The sequence below is a fragment of the Castanea sativa genome, chromosome 11 (genome assembly GCF_040712315.1).
Source record: "Castanea sativa cultivar Marrone di Chiusa Pesio chromosome 11, ASM4071231v1".
In the NCBI taxonomy this organism is placed as follows: domain Eukaryota; kingdom Viridiplantae; phylum Streptophyta; class Magnoliopsida; order Fagales; family Fagaceae; genus Castanea; species Castanea sativa.
In genome coordinates this window covers 15044393-15055860 of record NC_134023.1, presented here as the reverse complement: position 1 = coordinate 15055860, position 11468 = coordinate 15044393, and the positions used below count along the sequence as shown (strand labels likewise).

The 11468-nt window shown below is 32.3% G+C and overlaps 1 pseudogene; it reads left to right on the top strand.

The window, feature by feature from the left end:
* The first annotated feature begins 810 nt into the window (after window positions 1–810).
* The window catches only part of LOC142617287 (zinc finger CCCH domain-containing protein 48-like), a 73972-nt pseudogene continuing 63314 nt past the window's right edge, over window positions 811–11468 (top strand).

Below are 11468 nucleotides of genomic sequence, written 5' to 3'. Positions count from 1 at the left end.
TGAGTAATGTTACAGCCACAAACTACTTTATAACATTTTTAATTTCAAACAGTTGATGTGGTTAATTTCATATTAATTTTCACTTAAGTTCACTATTAACATCAATTTTTTCATGTACTAATAATCACTCATTACATCAACAATTTAAAAAAGAATTTGTAAAAATTTTTGTATCCTAGCATTACTCCTTTTTAATTATGAGTAACATTAAACTACAAATTTACAATACATACGTGTATTACATTATGAAATAAATTCAAATACATGATTGAATCAAACAATATGACATAACAAATGTTGTCGTCTTGAAAAATAATTAAATTCAACTAATCATAAATTTAATTAAGGAACCTCACATTAAACAATATAATAGAAACATTGTTACTTTTTTTAATTATTAAATTCTACACACATATATTTAAATTTAATTAGATAGTCTACTTTTACATTGGACTTTTACTTTAATTAGTTGCCTCAAATAAAAACGTGAGCTTTTTCTTAATTTTATATAAAGTAATGTTAAAAAAAAGCTTGCCTTATTTATTAAGGAACCAAAAAAAAAAAAAAAAAAACATTGGCTTATAGCTTTTTATACTGCCCAATTAGGATTTTTGACCTTCTCAACACACAAAAAAAAAAAAAAAAAAAGATTTTCGAATTAATATAATACCAACGGTCAGAAGGGTAACCTTTTTTTTTTTTTTTAAGGAATCGGAAGGGCAACCTTATTTCCATTATAAATAGACTCTTACTTTTCAGCACTCTCTCTCTCTCTCTCTCTCTCTCTCTCTCTCTCTCTCTCTTACTTTTCAAAATTCAAACCCTAATTTTCTCTGTTTCCCATCGGCGATTTGAGATTGTTTCTGATTGAACGAAGATCTCGGCGGCTCGATTTTCAAAATCTCTCAGGTTTGCTATTGCGATTAGATTTAGATTTAGAATTTCTTTAGCTATGATAGCACCGACTTTTGTAATGATCGAATCTATTCTCAGCCTTAGACAATGTTACCAAAGTAATTTACTTTCTCTAGGGTTTGCCCATGGATCGGCGATTAAACTTGGCCTAGGCTAGCCTAATTAGTTGTTTCATCATTTGAATATTAATATAGCCCATTCATGATATCTAGATTATAGAAATTTGATTTGTTCCTGAATAAGAACATGGAGCATTATATGCTTCACTGCTATTTTTACAATGGGATTCATAAATGACAATTGATAGAAGACCAAAAGATATTGTTGGTTTATAGAAATTATATCCTAGATAGAGCAAGTTGTTTTTGAAAAACCATATTTATGAGTTTTTTGATAACAGGCAGTCAACGGAATTGCACTTCCTCTAAGATGCAATAAGCTTTGTTCAGGTAGCAGTGACGGGACAATTCGGCTTTGGGACTGCCATACTGGTCAATGTGCTAATGTGATTAACCTTCCTCTTAGAAATTCTTGTTATTATGAACATTGAGGATAAAACAATGTAATGTTGTTACTACATAATGAAAATAAATATAGCTACATACCCAAGGTAAAGACTTTGGTTTACTGTTTTTCTCTACTCCCCCTGCGGGTGAACAAAGTTACAAAATAAAGTGGGATTGGATGATATTCAAGCTCCAACAGCAGGTATGGTAGAAGCAGGGCACTTCAAAGTTTGATGTGCTGCTCTCTCACATATATGGTTATCATAACATGTAACCCTCTTCCTTTTCTGGCCTATAACAGGCACATTTCCTATCCAAATGTTCTCCCAAATTATCAAATCGCGAAGGAGGAAAACATAACACCATACCATCATCAGGCAGTATGTCGGGGGCATAAACACTTTGGAGAGCTTCCTTGAGTAATTAATATAACATATAGAGACACGTTTTAACTCAAAAGGCCTAAACCCAATGGATATGTGCTCAATTATGTTATATTAACTACTCATTCTTCTCATCTTTATTTAATGTGGGACTTCACTCACACGTGTAACCCAACAATCTCCCCCTCACGTGTGAATCTGCCTCTCTATGGTTTTTAAGACCTCTCTGTGGGCCATGAACAAGTACTACTCACTCCCTCTTGCCTAATGGGCTTTTCACTTCATCAACGCATCATCCATGGGTTTCTCGTATGCCATCTATGAGAACCACGTGTCAAACCCGCACGCACATCCATGGGAACTCCGCACGTCCATGTCCATAGGAACCTCGCATCACACCGTTATTTAGCACCATTAGCAATATTCCTTTGTTGGGCTTTTTTTTTCTTCTCTAGGATCTTTGTGTGTGGGCTGTTTAGGCTTTCTCTGTCCTCGCTGAGTGGGGACCATGAACACCTCACCACTTTCGCCGCACACCACCATGGGCTTTGATACCATTTGTCGGGGGGATAAACATTTTGGGGAGCTTCCTTGAGTAATTAATATAACATATAGAGACACGTTTTAACTCAAAAGGCCTAAACCCAATGGATATGTGCTCAATTATGTTATATTAATTACTCATTCTTCTCATCTCTATTCAATGTGGAACTTTACTCACACGTGTAACCCAACAGACCTAGATAGCATTAACTTGATAACTCCCAGTACCTGTCTATTAAGAAAAGCCCATTCTTCATCCTTCATAGTCGCAGGTTTTGTCCCCAAAAGAGGCAGATGCAATTTCTTCACATAGAGATAATCTTCAATCTGCATCCTCCAATACGCAAAGTCTATGCCATCAAACTTTTCTATTCCAGATGCCTTTCCTGCTTCCTCTACCATTGCTCCCACTCAAACCTAACCCTAGGCTCTAATACTAGTTGTAGGGAATTGCCACGAAATTCCCAACCTGTGAGAAACAAAAAATAGAGAAAACACACACCAAAGAAAAATTAATCACACGCACAAGTCAGTATTTACGTGGTTCGGCAATTTGTTTACGTTCACAGAGTTGCAAGGATTTCACTATTATCAGGGAAAAATACAAAGTGCGGTTACAGTCTTTTTCTCTCTCACAAAACCACAACAAAAAAACTCTAATCACCAAAATAACGTTTTTCTATATCCTATGCACAAAATTCACAATGGACTACAAACAGGCCAAAAAAAATTTCCCAGGAGCTCTGGCTTGGGCTTGTCGGCCTAAGTCTCTGCTCAATGGACTAAGTCTCAGAAAATCTCCCATTAAAAAAACCACACAACATTATTCGGGTCGGGTCATCAACTGGATCAAACACAACTAGGCTCCACAAAACCCAACAAATCTCCCACTTGGAGACTAGTTCAATCACCAACATCAGCCGCTATCTTCCAGAAAACAATCCCTCACCCCCTGCAACTCATTCTCCTGTCCTCAAGCTAAAAGGCCAATTGTAGCTGCAACCAACTTCAGCTTCTCAATAGTGACACCCTTAGTTAACATGTCTGCTGGATTCTTAGATCCACAAATTTTCTCAAGTATTACCAACTTATCTTCAACAAGTTACCAGATAAAATGGTAATATAATTATGTTTAAACATACAAAAATGCTTATGTTTGTCACCAACTTTTTTGGGAATCACGCAAATCAAAAAATTTGATCCCCAATTGATACATGTTGTTACTCCTCCACCCACGACTGTATATCTTGTTGGGTAGTGCTCTATGCTCAAAATCCAATGCATATGGTAACAAGTATCACATTAAGAAACTCATATTTATTTAGACAGCCCATATCGTAATACACGTGTCCTCCCTCCTCATAAAAATGACTTACATATGTAGAATTGGCTATACAGGAGCGCGGAGTATGATATTGACAAACAGTAATATAGAAGGGGTCAACATGTGTCCCATTTAATCTAAGTTTTTTAATTTTTGTGTCAAGTGCATTAATTCAGTGTAGAAAATGAAGAGTCCAATCTAAATAAACCATAAAAAAAACCTAATGATGTATCTAACTCTATTCCATATAAAGTACTATTGCAATCATAATGGAGACAATGAAAATAGCAACAACATTTTCTTCCCAAGTCTTAGTGCCGCAAGAAGACCAAACATTATGCCAATAAACTTAGTGAATATAAAAACAAGTGAAAATGCACTTAGTCCTCAAAATTAAAGAATTAAATTGCAGCAATAATTAAAGAATTAGATTTTGGATTAGAATTTAACAGTTTTGAATAATGGTGTTTTATATTATATATAACAAATTTTAAGCATTAGAATTAGAGAAAAAATATTTTGGAGTTAATTAGATAATATGATTATGTTTAAACATAACTGCAAATAGATAGTAATGTTTAAACATACACAAATGCTTATGTTTGTCACCAACTTTTTTAGGAATCACGTGAATCAAAAAGGTTGATCCCCAATTGATACATGTTGTTAATCCTCCACCAATAGTTCTATATCTTGTTGGGTAGTGCTCTATGCTCAAGATCTCGGGAATTGTAACCAAACTTGGAGAATAGATACCATGTATATGGTAACAAGTATCACATTAAGAAACTCATATTTATTTAGACAGCCCATATCATAATACATGTGTCCTCCCTCCTCATAAAAATGACTTACATTTTTACAATTGGCTATGCTAGGGCTCGGAGTACGATATTGACAAACAGTAATATAGAAGGGGTCCGCATGTGTCCCATCTAATCTAAGTGTTCTAATTTCTGTGTCAAGTGCATTAATTCAGTGTAGAAAATGAAGAGTCCAATGTAAATAAACCATAAAAAACCTAATGATGTATCTAACTCTATTCCATATAAAGTACTATTGCAATCATAATGGAGACAATGAAAATAGCAACAACATTTTCTTCCCAAGTCTTAGTGCCGCAAGAAGACCAAACATTATGCCAATAAACTTAGAGAATATAAAAACAAGTGAAAATGCACTTAGTCCACAAAATTAAAGAATTAAATTGCAGCAATAATTAAAGAATTAGAATTTGGATTAGAATTTAACAGTTTTGAATAATGGTGTTTTATATAATATATAACAAATTTTAAGCATTAGAGTTAGAGAAAAATTATTTTGGAGTTAATTAGATAATATGATTATGTTTAAACATAACTTTAATGTTTAAACATACACAAATCCTTATGTTTGTCACCAACTTTTTTGGGAATCACACGAATCAAAAAGGTTGATCCCCAATTGATAAATGTTGTTACTCCTCCTCCCACAGCTATATATCTTGTTGGGTAGTGCTCTATGCTCAAGATCCAGGGAATTGTTCCCAGACCTAGACAATAGAGTACCATGTATAAGGTAACAAGTATCATATTAAGAAACTCATATTTATTTAGAGAGCCCATAACGTAATACACGTGTCCTCCCTCCTCATAAAAATGACTTGCATTTTTAGAATTGGCTATGCAAGGGCCAGGAGTACGATATCGACAAACAGTAATATAGAAGGGGTCAGCATGTGTCCCATCTAATCTAAGTTTTATAATTTTTGTGCCAAGTGCATTAATTCAGTGTAGAAAATGAAGAGTTCTACGTAAATAAACCATAAAAAACCTAATGATATATCAACTCTATAATAAAAAAATTTGTAAAGATGTTATTAGATATAAAATGTAAATTGTTCATTTTTTAAAATTATTGTGAAGCACATTTGTATTACAATTTATTTATTCTAGACTTTTTGGTTTTTGTACATAATTCTCTCAGCTTCACCTATTATTATATACATAGATTAGACGAAGAGAGAGTTCGAATGATTTCATAATTATGAATCTTTTTTTTTGTGTAACTAAAAATAATTCAAATTTATAAGTCATTTATGTAATAACATGACTATGTGCAATCCATTACTAATTAGGTTATATATATATATAACTAAAACTTAGAAAAAATTCAATTAGAATCAAAATTAGATTTTGCTTTTGTTAGCTTTCCATACAAATTAAATTGCTTAAATTTTTGCTATTATTTTTTCTCTGAACTAATTAGCTTATTAAAGGAATTTTTTTCCCTGTAATTGAAGAGTAGTCCAAATTTGATATTTGTATTTGGAAATTTGGAGGGATTATGGGCAAAAGAATGGGCCAAATGCTATTATTTTTAGCTAATTTTTTTGTATTAATTTTGTTGGAGGTTATTTTTGAGCCAGATTTCAATTTTGAGGAGGTCAAATTTAGTCCTAGGAGGGATTAAGCTAGATTATGTTCTTTTTCCTCAAAATCCTAGGGGGGCTCGGTAGGTTAAATTTAAGATTGTCTTTAATTTGGCATGTGAATTTTAAGCTATAATATTCAAATTTTTGAAAAAATTAAGGTGGCCATGGCCCCCCCATCTTGCCCCTCCCTAGCTCTGCCATTGGCATCATACAACAAGACTTGAAATAGAACACATGATAAATTAGATTTATTCAGACTTCTAGAAAACCTACAATTACTTTCCATTTTGCAAGAGCTTGGATTGCTAAGTTACAATCCATCCTTTTACCCAACAAAAATTACACTCCTCAAAACTAGCCTTTAAACTCATGATATCATTCAAGCTCCCAACCTTGGTAGTAATTTTTCTCAAAAAAAGTGCCTCTATACAATATTGCTTTCAATCTCCATAAAAAATAATACAATGGAAACCTTTATAATATATCAAAACTCTTCTTAAAGCCAAAGCCCTAACTATTTCTAGATTTCTCACTTTATGAAAGAGAGACCATGCTTTTACCAACTGTTCTTGAGCATCTTGAGTCACTGATACATTGTAGTTGCCAATTTACTGCTTCACAAATTAGATAACGGGTAAATTACTTTCTAAACCATAAAGTTTTATGTTCCATTTAACCTTATACTTCCAAAACATTTCATTTAAACCTCGAAGTTTCTAAAAAATAGTTCATTTAAAAGTTCTAACATATTTTTCCTATTAATTCCATTAAACATCACATTTTTGGGGCGAATTTTGTTTTCATTTCCTATTTTCTGTGGGACCCAGCAAAAACTTGTTTCAGTTTACTTTTGTTCTTACTTTTCAGTTACAAGATCAAAAAATGTGGGTATGAAAACATAAATTAAAATAATTTTTTAACATTTTCATTTAAAGCAAAAATGGGCTTAGTGGCATTCTCGTGATAAAACTAAAAACTAATGGGACTCACCTCTATGACCTCTCTCACTCAAGACAGGTTTTGTTGTAAATAGAATTAATAAGCCAACAGCTTTTTTTGGAAGAATATAACTCATTGAAATCCTTCACAAAGCTGCTCTTATCTCTCTTGGTCTCTCATTTCTCTCAAACTGATCTCTCATCTTTCTCTATTTGTCGTCTCTCTTGTTCAAGCCATTCCACCCTAATTGAGACTCGTGTGTAAGTGAGAAAAGTGTTTTTTTTTTTTTTTTCAAAAATAAAAACCAAAAGCCAAATGCAGTATTTTTGGTTTTTGTTCTCAAAACATGTATTCAAAACAGGTGTCAAACAAAGGCACAAGTGAAAATGAGTTTTTTTTTTTTTTTCTTCCTAAATTTAGATTCAGCAAATGGGTCCACATTTTCATAAATGAAAACAAAATACAAAATTTTGGGGTACCAAATAAACACATACTCAAATATCCAAGATTTAAAAGGTAATTTACTTTAGTTTAATTTTATCCAAACGGACAACTTAGGCTGAAATGCCAATTTTCTAATTAATAAATCTTCTGATTTATTTCTAAAATAAAAAAGTACAAACTAAAACTTTTTACAAAAAAAGAAAAAGAAAATACAAACTACAATATATAAGATGCTAAAAAAAATCTCCAAAGAAAAAACATGTGATATACTAGTTGTAAACCTTTTTTTTTTTTTTTTTTGGTGAGAAGAAGTAGTTGTGAACTTGATTATGTAATGCAAGGGTAAGAATGTGATACGCATTGGGCATAACTTTTTGTCCTTCAAATTGGAATTTTTATTAGGGAGGCAACCTAAATATATGAGGTTTTTTTTTTTTTTTTAAAGAAATAATTACAACATGCTGCTAACCTCGTAGCTCGAACCTGAGGAAAAAATTTAAAACAGAAAAAAATAACTCATATGATATTATAGTATATACACACATATATATGTCTATCACATTATCTAACATATATAACGAAAATATTTATGTGAAGTTAGTTTTTACATAAATAGATTTTTTTTTCTCATCCAACTGGTTTGTAAGTTATAAACGATCTTTTAATTTTAAATCATATTGATCAAAAATAATATTCTTTAAACGTTATACATCAATCTAAAAAATATTTTAAATTAGGATATTTTGGTTTAATAATAGTTTTAAAATTTATAAAACATATAAAATTTAACCAATCAAAATAATTTAAATAATAACACCATTTTAAATACCTTAACTTATACAAGACAATATATGAAATATACAAACAATAATAAAAACAAAAGAAGTATATTATTTTTCTTGGATGACAACCGCAATAAGAATCTCTTGCTCCTAATATTGAAATCTGCATATGTCCATTTTTCTAAAAGTAAAAAATAAAGAAGGAAAAATGCTCACACAACCCCTAATCTTTGAAGTAGTGGCTAGGACACCTTTTGAACTTTTATATTGACCAATTTACTCCTTAAACATTCTATAACTATTAAATCAATACATTAGTTAGTCTAACTTTAAAACATTAACAGAAATGGCATGTGAGACTCACGTGAAATTTAAAACCACACAATCCTAAGAATCTAAAACACATTAGAAAGAAGAAAGAAGAGAGACAGACAGACCTTGGTCTAACCGGTAAAGAGTAGAGAGAGAGGCGATAGAACCATGTGATAAAAAAAAATTTAAAAAAAAGCTTGTTTTGATTCTCTTTGGAAAAAATTTTGGTTGATGTTGGGATCGATCACAAAAACCCAACTCGTCTGAGCGACCCATCAAAAACATCTCTTTTTAATCTCTTCTCTTGATTCTCTTTTGGCTTTTGCTACTTTTTTATTTGATATTAGGGAATAGATTACCAAGTTATATAACAATAGGAATCGATGTAATTTTTGGCATCATATTAACTATTGTAATGAATAAAATAATGGGTTGATGCTTGATGGACAAATATGTGTTGGTATAGGAGAGAAATCTTTGGGAAAGTGTATATATGAAGGAAAATGGAACCTATCAAAAGACACAATTGCCTTTGACACTAAGAAAACATAAAAAATAAAAATGTGCCACGGATCAACAAAACGAGTCAGCTTGTTCTGAACCCACCAAGGCACCTTCAGGATACAAATGGCGAGACAATGGCGGGATAAAGAACTAGGCGCTGACATGCCATGCCGCTGTGGCTCTAGTTCTACTGCCTCTTTCTCTCTCCTCTCTACCAGTATGTTCATTTCTCTCTGTCACATTCAAATTTTTGGGACTGATCTATTTTTTATCTCGAAAAAATAAATAAATTGAAATTGGGACTGTTTTTTTTTTTTTTAAGAGTGCACGTGAGTGTCATGTGTCACTTCCGTTAGTGTTTTAATGTTAAACTAACTGATGTGTTGATTTGACAATTGTGGAATATTTAAGAAGTAAATTGGCCAACATAAAAGTTGAGGGGGTGTTTTGGCCACTATTCCTAAAGTTCAGAGGGTGTGTGAGCAGGGATGGAGCCAAGATTTTAAGTTAAGGGGGGCGACTTTGACCTCTAGTTTGGCAGCTTCTTAGTTGTGGAGGTTTTTTTTTTTTTTAATTTTTAATGTGTGCATTTGCTAGGTAAAGACAAAATTATTCTATTTAAAACTTTTTAAAGGGCAATTATTTATTTGAGTAAAATTAGTTAATTAGACTTAATTTGTTTTAGCTTTGCTATTGGTGATTTTTGTTGTTGCACAAATGTTTTTGGGCTAGTATATGTTGTTTTAGATTTTAGATCTATAAAATTTTAATGGCCTTTAAAATGAGAAAAGTGCTAGAAGTATATTGATGATATAGTGAGTGATTATTGATAAGTAAAAAAGTTATGCAAGTAATAAACCCAGATGCGAACCAATAAGAATTTGTACCTCAACAGTTTATAAAAATATTGTAAATAAGTTTGTATCTTTAACGTTACTCTAAAAAGATTCAATAATATTGTTAATAGGGTAAAATGTAATTTTATAGAACAAAATTGCTAAAATTAATGCATATATATATAATTTTTTTTTTAAATTAGGGGGGGCCACTGCCCCCCTTGGTCAATGAATGCCTCCGTCCCTGTGTGTGAGCATTTTTCCCAAATAAAAAATATAATATCCACATCTCTAATTCTCTAAAACAAAATAAAAGTTTTGCATTTACAAAATAAAGAAGGTTTTTACTGAATATACTTATCTATTTAGAGAAAAACACACACACATACACACAAATATATATATATATATATATATATATATATATATAGGGTAATTCTACCATACCCCCAAAAGGAGGTACGGTACCCACTAGTAGGTAACCTGTTGTACCAGGTTACCAAAACTTCACATTTAACGATTCTATCCTCATATTATATAGTTTCAACATCACATATGCTAATTCTTTTGTCACATTTGGTGGTTCTTTTACTTTTTTTTCTCACATTTCACGGTTTCATCCTCATATTATACAATTCCAACATCAAATGTGACAGCTCTTTTGTCACATTCGATAATTCCCTTTTTTTTTTTCTCACATTTGACAATTCCGATGGTGAGCGTAATCACACTCCATTTGTCCATGACCAAACCACGTCCAAGTTAGTTCATGAGAAAGGGAATCAAGTAAAAAGTACCACAAGAAATGAATAAGCTTTGTCCAAGGGTTCAATGATTGTCCAGAGTAATTTGGTCATCCATGACACAAGAAGGCATGAACGACCATTCAACACTTAGCAAATTTCAGATGATTTTCTACAAATACAAAGTAATTGGACCACGTTCCACTATTTCGAGAAATAGAGGTGAGTTCCCCGAAATCCACTCTAACTCTCCCACTAAGCCCACAAATCTCCCACAATGGTAGTGGGGCCTAACAAGTAGACCCACTCAAGAACTCTCTATAAAAGGGACCTAACCCCATCAGCCCAAGGTACGTTTTTCACTATTCAAACACTTACAATACCTGAGTTCTAGAGAGAAACTAACTTAACCGTCAGAAAATCCTTGGCTGGTTAACCCCAATCACTTTTAATAGTTTCTTTCTTTCTTTTCAAGTCATCCACCTGCCGTTGAAGCCTGGAGTATTCAGCCTACCGATTTTCAAGCATTATCAAGTTCCATTTTCACATTGTGTAGTTCTAACATCACATATGATAGTTCTTTTGTCACATTTGGTGGTTTTCTTATTTTATTTTCTAACATTTGACAATTTCATCCTCACATTGTGCAGTTCCAGCATCACATTTGACAGAACTTTTGTCACATTTGATGGTTCACTTTCTTTTCATCACATTTTATGGTTTCATTCTCACATTGTATAGTTCTAACATCACATTTGACAGTTCTTTCGTCACATTTAGTGGTTCTTTTTTTTTTCTCACATTTGATGGTTCTATTGTCACAT